Raw genomic sequence first — 18,900 nt, forward strand, 5'->3', positions numbered from 1 at the left:
AGACAGAGGTTCATATTACACCGTGGGTAAATTAACCCTATAACGCCAAATGTATCATATTTGATACATGAGTTTTGAAGTCCTCTACATGATCAGTGTAATATTTATTTTCTTGAAAAACCTGATGTATACAATTAAATACATGCAATACACAGATAATCCACCAGGGGGGAAGAATTTGTTCACCAGAGGCCTTAGGGCGGGGCTTAATAAATGCCGCAATGTACCTGCATACAGAATACCACTGACATAACATACTGCTTGATATTGATACTTATACAGACTAACACCCCCCATTTCTGTCTAACCCCCCCCTGCTTTCTCGTTCCAAATGCCTCAGTGAATTAAACGTAGGAAAACACCTGATTTTCACTCAAAAATGGAAAATACAGAGGGTAATATTACAATAAATGGTGATAAATCACTTAAGGTTAAAAATACAGAACACATTATTTGGAAACTGACACAAAAGTAGCACTGGGTCTTTATTAGTTAACCCTTTCATGCATAGGTCACTACAGTGGACAGTTATTCTACAGCTGTTCTCTTGTATATTCATGGGTTTTGTATTTTTGTTTTTTTTGCACGTATCTTTCTTAAAGTTTTAACACATTACATATGTTTTCTGGCATGAATTGGTAACATTGTGTAGATCTCCCCTGAGCGTAATAGTTATAGTTTTCACGCAATTTATCAGTAAATACATGTTTCTTTGCTTCAAAAACTTAAACGCATGGTGTCCAGCTGAGTGGATATTTTTGCAACTTCATGAAAAATAGGTTCATAAGAATTTTTTTTAAATTATTATTATTACTATTTTTTTAATATATATTTTTTAACTTTTTTTTTTAATTGATTGATGTATTTATTTTGAACATGAATGTCAAACAGAAGAAAATAAATAAACAAAACACTTAAACATAAGACATATAATACATATTCGAAAAGGAGTGAGAAGAAGTACAACTTACAAACTCCCACCCCTTCTCCTTATATAATTAATAACAATAATAACCTTCCTTGTTTAATCATATCTATACACTATATACCATAATATGACTGATACTTACTAGTAAATAATTAGGTTTCTGGCTTTATATTATTATGAACAAATATAATATGATTTACATAAACACATAATACAATAACACATATATGTAAATACATATTCATACACAGATCTATACACACATATACACCTACATATATACACACACAGATACACACCTATAATAATAATAATAATAATAATAATAATAATAATAATAATAATAATAATAATAATACATCAGTTTTATATAGCGCTTTTCTAAGTACTCAAAGACGCTTAACAGACGCTATACATACATTTACACACACTTACCATATACTTGTACATCTTTAGAACACCCAGTGATCCCCAAGCCCTCTCTCATCACTGTACCGCTGAAAAATTGTGTCTCATAAGAAAATTTCATAAGTTTCATAAGAAAATTTTCAATCGCATTGTTTTTTTCATGCCTAAAGAGGAATAAAAACACTCAGGAAAAAAAAAATCTTGATTAAGGTTCTCATCATTTGTGCATGAAAGGGTTAATATACTAATTGGACGATGTAAATTACCCATAGGGATGTGAGGGTAAATAGTGAAGCTGGAGTTGGGATGGGCTCCAGCTTCTCCCCCATGACCCACAGAGTATTAAGTGGTTTGCAAAATGAACGACTATGAAAAAAGAAGTCACAGTTTTGACTCTGGCATGTTTTTTTTTCCAGTAAAAGGTCACAACAAAATGTCACAAACTATTTAGAAAAGGATACCAGCCTCTAACTGCGACCAAACACAAGCCTTTCTATTCAGAGAATATACCAGTTGATGGATTAAAGATAGTAAATGATGACACTTCATTTTATAACACACACAAAGCACAGAATCCCAAAACGGATAATAATGGAAGCACCACTGAACAGAATGGTGGGGTTTGTTTGAGTTGCTGTCAGAGGAAAAACACTTTAAAACACTGATAAAACTGTCGGCGAACACAAGTGACCGCAGGCAAACACCAGCGTAGGGAGCGTCTGAGCCACAGTCTGATTTTAGAGGAAAACGTGGGCAGTTAAATGGTGAACAGTGTCAGCAAACACACCACAAACTCATCTGGTGTTTACAAGTGACATCAGCAAATAAATGTGAGCACAGGCTGCACAGGCTGCACAGGCTGCTGAGCTGGGTCCAGTGAGCCTCGATGAGGACCGGATACATGATGGACCTGGACTCCACTGGTACCTGAGGGTCTGGTGTGGGTCAGGACCTCTGCACAAACAGGACTCGTCTAATTGGTGTATAATCCCCCACTCCAAAAAAGAGAGGACACTGTAAAATGTACATTAAACCATCCATCTTTCTTTCATCCATCCATCCATCATCCATCAGTCTGTCCATCCATCCATTCATCTGTCCGTCCATTCATCCTTCATCCATCCATCTATCCAACCAACATCCATCCAACCATCCATGAAACATCCATCCATCCGTCTGTCTGTCTGTCCATTCATCCTTCATCCATCCATCTGCCTAATCAACATCCATCCATCCATCCATCTGTCTGTCCATCATCCATTCATCCATCCATCTATCTAATCAACATCCATCCATCCATCCATCCATCCATCCATCTAGCCAACCAACATTCATCCATTCATCCATCATTCATCCATCCATCTATCCAACCAACATCCATCCGTCCATCCGTCCATCCATCCATCTGTCCGTCCATTCATCCTTCATCCATCCATCTATCCAACCAACATCCATCTAATCAACATCCATCCATCCAACCATCCATTCATCAATCCATCGTTCATCCATCCATCTATCCAACCAACATCCATCCATCCATCAAACATCCATCTATCCATCCATCTGTCTTTCTGTCCATTCATCCTTCATCCATCCATCTATTAAGCATCATCCATCCATCCATCCATCCATCCATCAAACATTCATCCGTCCGTCCATCCGTCCATCCATCCATCCATCCATCCATCCATCCATTCATCCGTCCATCCATCCATCCATCCATCCATCTAAATTAAACCAGTGCAATGATTTGTAAATCTCATGTGAACCAGTATTACTATAGATACTATAACACGGGGATCATCCAGCTCAGTATCAGTGCTCAGTTCAAAAGCCTTTATGTGAAGCATTAATGTCCACTTTCGGTCAATGTTAAATATGCATACATTTACAGATTGAGTGTTCTGTTCCTTCCTCTGGGAATTTGTGGATGCAACTCCTAACAGAGAAAACAAAGTAGTACCATTAGAAATCATGGGGGAAGTGTTGAGATTTGGAGAATAACTAAAGAGAATAACTAACAGAAATGGAACTTTTCGAAAAGTGACTGTGTGAGTTGGTGAAAAACCATAGACATACATTACGACAGACATTTTCAGTATCAACATTAATAAAATCGCATCTGTCATCACCACTCTTCTTCTTCTTCTTCTTCCATCAAAAAACTATTCTTCTTGGTATTTGGCCAATATTGTTAGCTTCATAACGTAATTGTCTAAGTCATATTTTTGGCCAAATTGTGATATGTCTAACTTTACTCTCCTAAAACTGCTTCTTCCACTTACATAGATATCACAATTTGGCAAAAAATATGACTAAGGAGGTATCGATATTCCAAGTGTCAATCCACGCATCAATAATTTTTACACATAGATTAGCCTCCATAAAGTCCACACTCTAATTTAGGATGTAATGAAGACTTGATGCAGCGGTCTGATTCTCCATCATCAAAAATCTAAAATGAATCCAAATATGGATGGAAAAAATATAATGAACATAATTGTAAGCATTATGTGGCAAAAAAGGTGTGACCATGAATGTCTCCTGTACTCAAAACCAAAGGTGGTGCAGTGAAATTTTGCATGCGCAGTTTTCTTTTTTTGGCTGGCCAGTGTATTTGTCCACAAAATTTAACCCATAAAAACCCAGAAAGCCACCGGTGACACAAACCATCTACTGATCTAAATTGTTTAATACCTGTTTATCCATTAACCCTATCAATACACGTAAATAATTGGTGTAAAATGCAGTTTGTCATCTTTTTATGGTCATCAGATATGACCCATTTGGAAATTCAGAGGCTCTGTAGTTACCGTGGAAACACTGTCATCTTCTACAACATTAATTCACCAGTAAAACCCATGGAGTTGGATCAATGGCAGTGGATGGACACACTGGGTTTATGTTCGGTTAATGATAGATTTTGTTGAAAAACTCATTTCGTCTTCAGTTTTCTCTGTTTTTGATATAATAACCCTCAACTTTAGTGTGAGCTGTTATGAACATCTACATGATAAGTCAGTTAAATACAGGAAAATACATGATTATCACAAAAAAAAATGCACAAATAATGAGCACAATATCATAATAAATGGTGATAAATTACTTAAGAAAGGTTAAAATAAAGAGAAAATTAATTCGGGAACTGACACAAAAGTAGCACTGGGTCTTTATGGGTTCAATAAAGAAAACATAATGATGGTAATGAAATCATATGATGGATAGTTTCATAGCTTTAGTGGGAGTCTAACTTTAAAACCTCCACATGAACACTGATACAGAACTCACAAACACAGAGTTGCTTGGATGAACCGTAAAGCGTTGCAGCCCAGTGAGGCATTTCAAAAAGGTGATTATCAAAGTCTTCATCTGCCCAAGGATGGATGATTGCCCAAATGCTGCCCTTTCGTCCCATAATGAGCCACATCCAATGTCAATAAACCCTCAAAATCGCTTGCCATCCATCATCGGCCGCAGGTTACGTTACGCACCCTGCAGAAGTGAAGGTCAGCTTTTGTCTCAGACATCATTTTTGGCTCTAACCACCTCCAGCCTCAGAATAGATGAGCCAGTGGAGCAGACATGACATTTGAGGGGGTGAGGGAACGATGACCTGATCTCTGGGGACAAATGGGTAGAGATGTCAAGCTATAGACTCGTGGAACAATTGGGATCTTGAAAGGCCTGTTTTCATTTGATGAAACTATTATGAGACATGAGCCTTGTCGTCATCAGTGCTGTAAGATAAACTGTAAGATATGGTATGTGTGTTTTTAAAGCAACACATGTGTGACTTTTCTGTTAAAAACTGAGCAAATGCTAAAGTACAGGGTGTATAAAAAAAAAAAAAGATTCATTTTGAAAAATTACCCCTAGTTCCACATTTGATAATTTTTGGAATTTTCTTTGATGGACGTCGGTAGGTAGGGGATTAGGGGATTGGTGGATATTTGTCCAAATTTACAGACCCAGGTTTTCATGCATAAGTGAGCAGGGGCAAACTGAGCAGTCCAAGTTAAAACTGGTTTGTGCGAAGTAGCGGTGAGATTTAAATCCAATCAACGGTCATGGAAGGGTACATCTTGTTCTCCACAAAATTGCCAGATTACAGCATTAACACTTTGTTTAGGCCTGAAAATGTCACTGAGGACAGGCCAAGTTAGGGTTAGGGTTAACACGTTGAATTAACATTGAAAGCCTGGAACAGCTACCATGGGTAAAGCAATGAAATTGACATGGTGGCCAAAATGTTAATGGTGTAACCTGGCAGTTTTGTAGAAAACAAGATGGATGCCCATTGTCCCCTCCCATGACCTTTGTTTGGATTTAAATCCCACTACTACTTTGTCCAAACCAGTTTTAACTTGGATTGCACAATTTGCCCCTGCTCACTCATGCATGAAAACCTGGGTTTGCACATGTAAAAATGTACACAAATTTGACTGTGCATGCAAAAACATGTTGAGGCTTATCTACTAACAGGATGCACTGAGGGTTGCACAACTCAGATGGCCAAAATAGGCAGGGGGCAGTCTTTTAAGGCCCTAGGCCAGGGGTCAGCAACCCTGGTCCTAGAGGGCCACTGTCCTGCATGTTTTAGATGTATCCCTCTTCCAACACACCTGAATCAAATGATAAGCCTATGATCAAGCTCTGCAGAAGACTAATAATGACCACCAGGTGTGCTGGAAGAGGAGAACATCTAAAACATGCAGGATAGTGGCTCTCTAGGACCAGGGTTGCTGACCCCTGCCCTAGGCAATACAATGACGAAAAGTATCATCTTAGTTTTAGTCTTAGAATTTGGACTGCTCTGTGATCTCAGAGTTAACCTCCTAAGACCCAGCTATAGGTTTTCTGTCCACAGAGTTTCACAGCTTTATTAAAAAAAAAAAAAAAAAAAAAGGTCAGCCGCAAAGGACATTCCATAAAAATTGTAAAGAAAAAAAATGCATCTGAAAAAACTGTTGGATAGGAAATTATTTAATTAAAAAAAGCCTAATCTTGTATAGTCCTGGGTCTCAGGAGGTTAAATGTCTTCTTAATAAAACCATATTTGAAAAAAATCAAAATGCATTTCAACTTTTGCCTAATTTTGAGTAATAAAATCAATCTGAAAAAAATCTAGATGCTTTTTTTCATAATTCATGCATGAAAGGGTTAAACTGAAATGGAAAGGCTGCCCATTTTAAAACCCTATTTATTCTAGCTGCTGTATTAACTTAACAAGATTTTTCATTTTCAGCATCACCGTTGTCCCAGATTATCAATTATCTGTCCATCTGTCTCCAACAAAAATACTGCATAGCATATATTCATACATTTTCTGTGATTTGCAGGATTTTTATGTCTAAATTATTTTTATCATGAGTCATTTGGTACAAATATACCGTGTTTGATGATTCAGTGACTACAGCTCGTTCTAAAATGTCCCTCCTGGTTTTATTCTACAGAAAGTGATTTCATTCAAGGTGAAGCATTTTAACATCTGTAGCATCTTTACGTACTGAGCTAATTTACATCAATTTGCATCAATTCAAGTGTCAGCTCTGGATGTAAAATTAGATCGGCGGTCTTAACACATCCTCTGAAGGAAAGGAAAAAAAAAAGATTGCGTCAGCTGTTTGTAAGTCGTATTCAGAGTAGATGAGACCCGCCTTGAAAAGCCAATGCTTATGCTTCATGTAGAGATTCAATGATGTGAACTGAATGAAAAACAAATGCGCACATGGGGGGAAAAAAAGAAGAGAGATAGAAATGTCAGAGGCAGCACATATGTTATCTCACAGCCGATTTGGTCTACTGATATTACGTTCCACAGATCAGTAAGGGTTCGTGGTCATAAAGAAGAGTATCTGTTCGGTGTCTATTAAGCTCGGAGTCGTCGGTGGCAGTCAGGAGACAAGTTGGCGATAGTAGCCAAGGTCACGTAGACAGACTCTGAGCTACATCTTATTTATTCACAGCACTGTTAAGGTGTAGGAGATCTGACAAGCAGGAAGGTTGGGAACAACTCTCATATGCGTAAATTATATTGTAATTTCACCGCCACCACTTGCCTTGATTATATCTCCGCTTACAACAGAGGGGGAATTAAACTCTATCAGTTGGAGAGCGTTGATGCGATCTGAGTGGAATGACATGTCAGTGGGCTCACCGCCGTCTCTCCGGGTGTCTCTATTGATCTTGGCATTTCTGATCTGCTTGACAAATTGATATGATTAAAACATGATGTGGCCTCAGCAGTAGTACTTGAGGAGCTGTACATGTGTCTGGCATGTACTTCCATTTGCTGATTGAGTGCATCATGTACAATTGCCCTCAACTCAAGCACATCTTATCCTTAGATAAAAAAATAAAAAAAAACTCCCACAAACACCTTCTTACTTCATTAATGAACACCTTGTATCTGTAATACCTCTAATCCAGACCTGGACATTGTACGGCCTGTGGGCCACATGCGGCCTGATAGCTGACCCTGACTGGCCCACATGAGGTCATTGGCAAATTAAAAGTCAGTGCAAATATATATCATTGTAATCAGAGGTGATTTCTCATAGACTGCAAGGGAAGCCCGGCTTCCCCTAAAATTACGAAAATGAAATAGTCAAATATGTACGGTTGTGTTGACATTTCATTCATTACAAATGTGTTAGAACACGTTCATCTCACAGACGAGTTCGTTCAGAATCAGCTTTATCACAAATCAACAGACTCGATGTTGTTCACTTCTCATACATTCCCGTTGCGCTGTTTTCTCATTCGAACTCTGCTCAGTGCATTTGTCCGTAGACGCTCAGCGTCCATGCACTTCAATGGGACTGAGTGGAACAGTTTTTTTTCATTGCCTCAAAACTGGACGGTAATTGGATAAATGCCATGATGTTGTCCCGCCCCCGGACGCTTGGTGTTTCTCGGGGTGAATGGAGCTGTGGGCAGAGCTCGGCTGGGCTGGACACTGGGCTTCCACGTGCTGATTGGAGGATCAGTCAAAAGGCTAAATCCCATTTGATTGACAGCTATTTTGAGATCTACTCCTTCACTGACAGAGTTCAGTTTAATACTGTCGTGCATTCTGCTGTGAAATTGAGACAGAAACCACTATGAAATTACTTGTTCAACAACTCCAGATCTTCATAAGTACTTTGGTCAAGGGCACAGCCTGGAGAGTTAATCTATGTATATTTGTATTTAATGATGGTGGAAAAACATTTATTTATCTTGTTATGTCTTCTACGTAGCAATGTTTGTCATGCCTGGTTGGGGGTACTGTTGACCCATCAATTTAGGTTGAAATCAGTCTAAATGTAAGAAAGCCACACCATGAAGCAACGTAGAACAAAGTTGCAAATCTGTTTTCATAGTCTAAGGATTATAAAGTACACATATTTTTACATTTTCTAGAAAAATCTGTACTTATCTGTACTAGTATTCCTAAGAGTTTCTGAGTTTCCTCCTGTTACCCCCCACCTCTTTTACATCCCCATCAGAAAATTGACCGATGTAAGTTAACGTGGTAGAAACACTGTAAACTCAGCATACACTTTAACTGATTTTTTTTGAAGGTAGGTCATTTTTTAGTGGCTAAAACATCCCTCATATGCAGCAGTTCATAGTTACATGTCCTTGCTGATGCTCCTGTTTCAAGATGGATTAATTTGGAAATCCAAGTCCTGCTTCCTTGATTATGTAACTTAATTAAATATGATGACTCAGTGTTCAGAAAGCAACCAGAAATGAGCATTTATCATTCCATGTATCTGTGAGTTATAATAATTCTATTTTTCATTATAACTTGTACATTACAATGATGAATTATTTATCTTGAATAAAACTGTAGTTGCCAACATAAGCTTAGAGGATTGAAATTTCTCATTTGTTGCTACTCAGCTGTGTACTTTTTTATATGCGTAGATGTGACACTGAATTTTAATCAGTTCCAAACTGTTTATTGAAAAAGTGTAAACATGAGTTCTGACTTTTGGTTTTTAGTCCATTCCAGACATGTCTTAACACCCACATCATCGGTCTCACAGTTTGACAGTGACGTGCTGGGGACACATGGGGAAAGAAAATGGTTATTCACACTTTATTTTTTCATCCACTCTAAACATCATTGTTCAGACTTGACCAGAAATATATGCTGTTGAAAATACCCACAGGTCATAAAGTACTTGGCTTTTTTCAGTTTATTTGTCCATTTTCTTTTATTTAATACAATTAGTGTGTGGCCTTCAGCTGGCATGACATTTACAGCCTCACACATGTTTTGCATCACTGGTTTTCCTCTAACATCAGAAGAGACAAGACACACTGGAAAAATCACATGTACTTTGTTTTTGTTTATTTACTTCATTTCTTTAAGATATAACTGACCTGGGGCTCTGGCAGGTGTCTGGTCAGATGCTTAATGGGGCAGCAGTGAAGTTACAGATGTATTTATTTCTGAATCCCATGGTGCACACACACATACAATTTATTATCTACAGTTAGTGTTGCTGTCATTGCTTTGTAATGTGTGCAGAAATTACCAAAAATAGTCATGTGCCTGGTAAAAGGTTAACTGGCATTTTCAAAGACAAACAAAAACAAGTGATGCCAGGCACAACAAACCCCACCCCTCGCACTTTTTGTAGCTTATTTTGGCATCGATCACGCTGATGTCATCATGTCTATGTGTGTGCTGAAGTCAGCATATCAATTGCCTTGATATATGTGGCAAGTTTGACGTAAATTGAAACAAAATGGCCGTTTTTACAAAAATGGTGGACTAGCCCACAACACACCAAGCCCAGGAGCTGTAAACTACGTATGTCGCTGACCATACAGGTTTGATGTTTGTGTGATGTTTGTGGGCTAGAGTGTGTGCCATGGTTTCTGTGGTGTAGTGGTTATCACATTTGTCTAACACACGAAAGGTCCCTGGTTCAAAACCGGGCGGAAACAAGTAGTCAACATATACATTCCTTATGTGTAGCTGTCTCCCAACAGTTGTTTTGAATTTAGCACACTGAGTTGCTACATTAACTGAGTCCCACAAAAAGTCAGGACCAGACTGATGGTTTTCATCATATGATGAGGGGTGTCCAATCCTGGTCCTCGAGGGCTGGTATCCTGCATGTTTAAGATGTCTCTCTTCCAACACATCTGATTCAACTGATAAGCCTATCATCAAGCTCTGCAGAAGCCTGATAACGACCATAAGGTGTACTGGGTGAGGGATACATCTAAAACATGCAGGATACCAGCCCTCGAGGACCAGGATTGGACACCCCTGTCATATGATGGCTTAAGCATCAGTTCCTCTTGTTTAACAGCATCCAGTCAGCAGGAAGACCAAGTGGCTCAGTGCTGGAGGCTTAAACTCACATAAACCTGCACATACCAGTAATCTGCCGTTTTGATTCTTCCTGGTAGTTTCTGAACGTCAACTGGACTGGTTTTGCTCTTTTGAATCCATTCTGTCTCTTATCCAACGGTCTTCATCAGTTTTACGTGCTGGTGGGGGAAAGCAGACTTCTAAACCTGAAGGGGGAGTGGTCTGTGGAAGTCGTTTTCATCATATGTTAATGACCCCGAGTGTTACAGTCGTAGAGGGGGTGGCCCTGGCTTTCAGTGTGGTTAGTGGGTGTTGTGTGTGGGTTTCTGGGTCATTGAGGGAGGGGGTGGGTCGTTTGAGATAAAATCAAAACAAGTGCTTTGGAGTCGCACTGTTTACAGGTCCAAATTAGTTTGAAAACCATAGTGTGGGCTCGTCCAGGATTTGAACCCGGGACCTCTTGCACCCTAAGTGAGAATCATACCCCTAGACCAACGAGCCTCCAGCTAACAATTTCCAAAACTGTCTTCCTCGGCTGAAGGACCATAGTGGGCAGTCAGAGCCTGGTTTTCACACCTGGATTTAGCTCCATAAGAAAAGCAGAGAAACAAAGAAAAAAGGCACAAAATTGCTAGCTTCTCTGTCCTTGTTAGTATAGGGACAAATATCTCCCCCTATCACGTGGAAGCCCGGGGTTCAATTCCCCAACGGGGAGTTAAAGTCTTTTGTCTTGTTTATGATCAGGGATCAAGTCAAGTAATCCTGGTGGTATTCAGCACGCTGTTGGCTTTCAACCACCAGAAGAAACCACCTATTTGGACAACAAGCTGGAATGAATCCATCAAGTAGTACTTACAGAAGAATGTACTGACCTCAGCTTCATCACGTCTTCTACCTTTATGGACTTTGTGGCGCACAATGAGCCCATTTCCAAGCCTTTTGCAAACTGTCTTGGCAAAGTCAGTCAGTTTTGGCCTCCCAGATTTCAACAAACCATTTGGATATAGCGGGAACATTGTGGAAACAAGGTTAGGAGAGTCAATGTGAATGTGGCACAACCCTGGACTTAAGTTTTTACTTGGGTCCAAGAGAGAGCCCGGACCAAGCCAGGAGGTAACATAAGTTTTATCGTCTGATGACCTGAATGTCAACTGTTATGTAGCTGCATCCATGCAAACACCACAGGGGGGGTTAAGGAATTGAGGCCCTAAACAATAGCCGACACATGGGCTGGAATCCCAAATCAGTCAAAATGTGATGGTTTACCGTTTCCAAACTGTCTGATTGAGGAAGGCCAACATATGTGTATATTGTCAATGTTTAAAGGGGAAGAAACCCGGTCATCTGTGGTCTCAAAAACTCACTGTGAGATCACAAGTATGTAATAGTGACCAGCTCCATGGGCCTATCTACTGGCTTAGAATGCCACCCTTATTTTTCAAGCGGGTGTTATGAATGAATCAACAAACGAATAAATGTTGCAGATTCAAGAACAAACAAAAATGGTGGAAGAGCCCACAACAAGCCAAGCCCAGGAGCTGTAACCTACGTATGTCGCTCCCTGTACAGTTTTGATGTATGCATGATGTTTGTGGGTTGGAAATGTGTGCTGCAGTTTCTGTAGTGTAGTGGTTATCACATTTGTCTAACACACAAAAAGTCCCCGGCTCGAAACCGGGCGGAAACAGGTGGCCAGTTTTTGTTATGGGTAGCTGTCTCCCAAAAATTGCTTTGAATCCAGCACATTGAGTTGTTGCAATGACTGAACCCTCCAAAAAGTCTGGACCAGGACCTTCAAGCCCAAAGCTTTCATCATATGATGGCTTCAGCTTCACTTCCTCTTGTTTAACAGCATCCAGTCAGCAGGAAGACCAAGTGGCTCTGGAGGCTGAAACTCACATAAACCTGCACATACCAGTAAGCTGCTGCTTTGATGCTTCCTGGTCATTTTCAAAGGTCAACCAGACTGGTTTTGCTCTTTTCAATACATTCTGTCTCTTATCCAACGGTCTTCATCAGTTTTACGTGCTGGTGGGGGAAAGCAGACTTCTAAACCTGAAGGGGGAGTGGCCTGTGGAAGTCCTTTTCACCATATGTTAATGAGCTTAGTGTTACAGTCGTAGAGGGGGTGGCCCTGGCTTTCAGAGTTGATAGCAGGTGTTGTGTGTGTGTTTCTGGGTCTTTGAGGGAGGGAGCGGGTCATTTGAGACAAAATCCAAATAGGTGCTTTGCAGTTGCACTGTTTATAGGTCCAAATGTGCATGAAAGCCACAATGTGGGCTCGTCCGGGATTTGAACCCGGGACATTTTGCACCCTAAGCAAGAATCGTACCCCTAGACCAACGAGCCTCTGACTACTGCTTTCTAAAGCTGTCTTCGGCAGCCAAAGGACGGTAGCGGGCAGGATTCTACATTAACTTTTTTGATCAGAATTTCGACTCGCCAATTTTTTTCCAGTGAAAAAAGAGATATTATGAATGCCACTGAATGCATTTGTTCATTTTATCAACACTGTTGGCATGAAAAACACAGAGTACAATCAATACAACAAAATATACACAGAAAGTGCAAACATTTTGTTTCAAGTTTGGGATCTATCTATCTATCTATCTATCTATCTATCTATCTATCTATCTATCTATCTATCTATCTATCTATCTATCTATCTATCTATCTATCTATCTATCTATCTATCTATCTATCTATCTATCTATCTATCTATCTATCTAATTCATCCCACAGGCCGGATTGGAACCTTCAGTGGGCCGCATTTGGCCCATGTTTGACACCCCTGCTATAAAACATTGGAACAGCACTTGCTAAAAAGTAAACACATGCAATAAAACAAGTGTTATAAGGTCATAAAGTGACAAAAATAAAAAAAAAATCAATCATATTCGCACACTCACACTTCTGTGTTTCATTTGTCAGGTCTTTATCTGTAATATCCAGTTCAGGAAACGGTCAATAAACAATGTACATCAACACACAAAGGGTTAAATGTTATTTTGCACCTTCATTGGACTGAACATTACAATTAATTATCCAGGTTTTTTTATTGTTTGTTTCTTTATCCAGGTCTGTTTTTATACCTTTATGAATTTAATTAATTTCATTTTTTATCTATCTATCTATCTATCTATCTATCTATCTATCTATCTATCTATCTATCTATCTATCTATCTATCTATCTATCTATCTATCTATCTATCTATCTATCTATCTATCTATCTAAATCAAATGTCTTCTTCTTCACAGGTGCCACTGCTATCAGAATCTCAGCCACCCTCAGTTCCCTTTATTTCATGTTTGTGCACAAACTCAGGCCTGTGGGGGCGTCAACTGTCAGCACACCACAAAATTTTTCTTTTCATTTTTTTCTTTTGTGTACATGTGGCAATCCTTACAAAACCTGACAAGATTTTCATTATCAAACACAAGCCATTCACGGCCCATCAGCCATTTAGCATTAAATTTTCTTTTCTTCGTCTCTCTGTCGATATCCATATCCTCCTCATCCCCTGCTTCCTTCCTCTACTCACCCCCTGAAGTTTGTCCCATGTCGGTTGGGACTCCCAACCACCGCCGCATTTAGTTTAATCTTAACTTTTTGCTTTACTTTGCTGGCTAACTCTCTTCTCTTTCAGTCTATGCTCCCTTGCTCTGCTCGTTCTTCGATTTTTTCTGTTGGACGCTCTGTTTGTTTCCATTGTTTCTCGTGCTGGTTTCACTGCAAACTGCAAACATCATCACGTAGCATTACGGCACAGTGTTCATGGGAAATGTAGGAAGTACTGCCAGGGGGACAAATGAACGAGAACAGAGCCTGTTATATATCATACATGCACTGCCTCATGTATCACCAGCTAAACTGGCTAGTAAGTTTTTATTATCACCCACCAAAATGAATTTTAACCCGCATTTGGTGGGTTGGTGAGTGTTAATTTAGAACCCTGATTATAAGTAGATGGGGGAAAAAAGATTTTAAAAATTCATAAAAAATTTGAACTTTGACCTGCTGTTCCCAAAATGTAATCACATCTGTTCTCGGTAACTGGCAATCTATAAACCCAATGTGGTATGAATTCGAAGAATATTTTTGCTGCTAAAGTCTTAACAAACTGAACTAAAAACAATACCCCTTGCCTCCCCTTTAGGGGGGCGGGGTAATAATGAATTAGATAATCTGTAAATGGCACAAAACAGATGGAATTTTTTCTACACGTCTTAAAATATAAATGAAAGGAATTGATAAACGCTCATAATTCACTCAATTCTGTCACTACTTTACAGTTAAAACTCAATTTTAAAGGTATTACAGCTGTTTTTGGAGCCTGTACAGATCCCCTACTTATGGCCTATGACTGTCATTATTTTTCGTGTATCCAATATCTATGGCTTTGTGTAAAACAGAGGCTGAATAATAGGAGGAGATAGTGAGTTGACAGCGTGGGGGGTGGTCAAAGACGTCTCTGTTAAATAGATGGTTAATTACCTGCAGCTACTCCTTCCCTCATTGGAGGATTTGCTCACTTGCTTCAGGGTACAAACTAGGAAACTCTAGCTCAGTCCAGCTAATTATGTCCTGTGGCACATGAAAAACAGGAATATTACAATCATATAAAAGTCTGTCCTAATCATTTTGTATTTTCCATGTATATTTTTCTATCAGAGGTTCATAGTGCTGCATTTTTCCACCATAGGGCATCATGGGTGTGATGGAGATTGTGTTTTAGGAGATTACCAAACAATATAAGGAATGATTGTTTAATTAATGAAAAAGCAAAAACAAAATAATAATTATAATAATAAAAAATACCATTTAACCCATAAAAACCAAGTGCTAAATGATTTTTTCTTTGATTTTCAACCTTTCTTAAGTGATTTATCATCACTGATTCTAATATTATGCTTGGTATTTTGCATATTTAAGTCAAAATTTGGTCACCATCTTTTTAATGAATTTTGGTTGCCTTTCCTCTCTGGTATGGAGACAATTTGAATTTCTATGTCAAATGCTGAATACTGACCTACTACTATCATTTATGTTACAGTGTGCATCACTATACTTATGCTTATGTTGCTACCCCTATTATTATTATTATTATTATTATTATTATTGTTGTTGTTAATGTTATTACTTTTTACATATGTATTATTATTATTATTATTATTATTATTATTATTATTATTATTATTATTATGTTGTTGTTGTTGTTTTATTCATTTATATTTAGAGTTTTATGTTTCTGGTCTGTTACTTTTGAGTGTGTTTAGTTGGTTTATTCCTTTAGAGGTGGGGGGTGAGAAGAGTGCACAAAGGAGAATTGCAAAATGTAAGACCTAGTATCACTAAGTTTGTACTGTATCTGGATGATTTTCTTTTGTGAAATAAATAAATAAATAAATAAGAAAAAGCGCAATAATAATAATAATAATAATAATAATAATAATAATAATGATAATAATAATAATAATAATAATAATAATAATAATAATAATAATAAACATACCATTTAACCCATAAAAATCAAGTGCTAAATGAATTTTTCCCTATTTTTAACCTTTCTTAGCTGATTTATCACCATTTCTTCTAATGTTATGCTCAGTACTTTGCATATTTAAATAAAAATTAGGTATTTTCCTACATTTAATTTCCTAATAATGTAGGTACCCCTAAAAGCTTGGATTAAAGTTGAGGGTTATTGTTATCAAAAATAGAGAAAACTGAAGAAAAAGTGACGATTGCAGTGAAGTCTATCGTTAATTAAATATAATCCAAGTGTGTCCATTCACTGTCATTGATCCAACTCCATGGGTTTTACCGGTGAATCAATGTTGTAGAAGATGACGGTGTTTCCATGGTAACTATGGAGCCTCTGAACATCCAAATGGGTCATGTCTGATGACCATGAAAAGACGACAAACTGTATTTTACACCAATTATTTTCATGTATTGATAGGATTAGTAGATAAACCAGTATTAAATATTTTAGATCAGTAGACGTTTGGGTATTTATGGGTTAAACTCATCTCTGAGTCCAGGTTCCGTGGCCCAGCCAAGGAAATAAACATCCCTGAATCTCTTCTGTGTTTTACAGTGACATTGATTTTCTTCACCTCCCGTCTCCTCTGTTGTTTACCACAAACCTGGGATCAAAATACAGGATGTATATTTACCGCTTCACTGATAGATCCATACTTTAAAATTGCTACAATGTAAAGAAGACAGTTTTTGTCAAAGTCAAAATTTCTGCCAACAGTTGCTTCTTCCAGCCCCAGCCTACACACACACACACACACACACACACACACACACACACACACTAAACCCACAAGTTCAGCTAACATTAACACATCTGACAAAAGTTTCAAATAGTCGACACACTTTGACTTTTGTAAAACTCCTACAACTGAGTTCAGAAAAACTCACCAGAATACTTTGAGTTAAAGTAAGTAGAAGTCAGTGTACATAATTACATATATGCAGCTGTCATGTTTTACTGTTTATTACACTGATTATGGGGAACTTACTTCATTTATATCTTTTATAGTATACACAGGCATTTTGATTGTTTTGTTTTTAGTCTGTTTTTAAAGCAGATAAATATGAATATCATCCATATAGACATGCACCACATTCAGTATCTGCATAATTTTACATGCAGACAGCGTGTTTTCATTATCAGTTGCCATGGTGAATCATTGTCTCTCAGCTTCACTGATGATGCTCAGCACCCTCCAGAAAATAATTCCAAAGATTCACATTTATTGATCTGTTATCATCAAGCTACACAGTAAAAGAGAAAAAGATGAAGACCCACCTCTTCTAGTTTTGCCTCATGGGACACAAGTTCAGATATAATGTAAAAGGCTGTTCAAGGTGAGAAACAAGTAAATTTATAATCCTCTTTGAGTTGTGTCACCACTTATACATATGATGTTTGTCAGGTTTAAGCCATTAGATAGATAGATAGATAGATAGATAGATAGATAGATAGATAGATAGATAGATAGATAGATAGATAGATAGATAGATAGATAGATACCAAACTTGAAACTAAATGTTTGCACTTTCTGTGTATATTTTGTTGTATTTATTGTACTTTGTGTTTTTCATGCCAACAATGTTAATAAAATGAACATAAAATGAATATAAAATAAGGTAATGAAGTATATAAGTATACATTAAAAAAACAGATCCGTCCTCACTGTAACTGTTGCTGTCACTGTCTTGTAATGTGTGTGGAAATGACCAAAAATAGTCACTTGACTGATGAAGGGTTAACCCTTTAAAGGGCACTCATAGAAATACAGTGAATTTCAGCCTTAGTGTGTTATTGGAGGACATAACAAGAATGTGTTACTTTTGTGAAATTTTTACAAAATGTTTTATTGTTATGTAGAAAATCAAGGTCAGTGAAGTTACCATATTTGGTTCATTGCTCATAAGTGGCACAAAAAATAACAAAAACCCAAACAAAATTAAAAATAAAATATATATAATAAGGTAATAAAGTATATACGTAAGTGTATATAAAAAACAGACCCGTCCTCACTGTAACTGTTGCTATCACTGTCTTGTAATGTGTACATAAGTTACCAAAAATAGTCACTTGCCAGATAAAGGGTTAACCCTTTACAGGACACTCATAGAAATACTGTGAATTTCAACTTTAGTGTGTTATTGGAGGACAAAAAGAATGTGTTACTTTTGTGAAATTTTAATAAAATGTTTTATTGTTATGTAGAAAATCAAGGTCAGTGAAGTTACCATATTTGGTTCATTGCTCATAAGTGGCAAAAAAATACCAAAAAACAAAAGGAAAAAAATAAAAATAATAAAAAATATATAATAAGGTAATAAAGTTTATAAGTATATATAAAAAACAGACCTGTCCTCACTGTAACTGTTGCTGTCACTGTCTTGTAATGTGTACATAAATTACCAAAAACAGTTACTTGCCAGATAAAGGGTTAACCCTTTACAGGACACTCATAGTAATACTGTGAATTTCAACTTTAGTGTGTTATTGGAGGACAACTAGAATGTGTTAGTTTTGTGAAATTTTAACAAAATGTTTTATTGTTATGTAGAAAATCAAGGTCAGTGAAGTTACCATATTTGGTTCATTGTCCATAAGTGGCAAAAAAATAACAAAAACCCAAACAAAATTAAAAATAAAATATATATAATAAGGTAATAAAGTATATACGTAAGTGTATATAAAAAACAGATCCGTCC

At 37.6% G+C, this 18,900-nt stretch overlaps 4 non-coding genes across 4 annotated transcripts; 2 read left to right on the forward strand and 2 right to left on the reverse strand.

Annotated features, from left to right (window-relative positions):
• The first annotated feature begins 10,209 nt into the window (after positions 1-10,209).
• trnav-aac (transfer RNA valine (anticodon AAC)) lies at positions 10,210-10,282 on the forward strand. Its single transcript has one exon. It is a non-coding gene; the product is annotated as a tRNA-Val (tRNA).
• An 802-nt stretch (positions 10,283-11,084) lies between these two features.
• On the reverse strand, positions 11,085-11,156 carry trnap-agg (transfer RNA proline (anticodon AGG)). Its single transcript has one exon. It is a non-coding gene; the product is annotated as a tRNA-Pro (tRNA).
• A 1,113-nt stretch (positions 11,157-12,269) lies between these two features.
• trnav-aac (transfer RNA valine (anticodon AAC)) lies at positions 12,270-12,342 on the forward strand. The gene has a single exon. It is a non-coding gene; the product is annotated as a tRNA-Val (tRNA).
• A 590-nt stretch (positions 12,343-12,932) lies between these two features.
• Positions 12,933-13,004, reverse strand: trnap-agg (transfer RNA proline (anticodon AGG)). The gene has a single exon. It is a non-coding gene; the product is annotated as a tRNA-Pro (tRNA).
• Positions 13,005-18,900: the final 5,896 nt, after the last annotated feature.

The sequence above is a fragment of the Sphaeramia orbicularis genome, chromosome 22 (assembly GCF_902148855.1).
Source record: "Sphaeramia orbicularis chromosome 22, fSphaOr1.1, whole genome shotgun sequence".
NCBI classification, from domain to species: Eukaryota; Metazoa; Chordata; class Actinopteri; order Kurtiformes; family Apogonidae; genus Sphaeramia; species Sphaeramia orbicularis.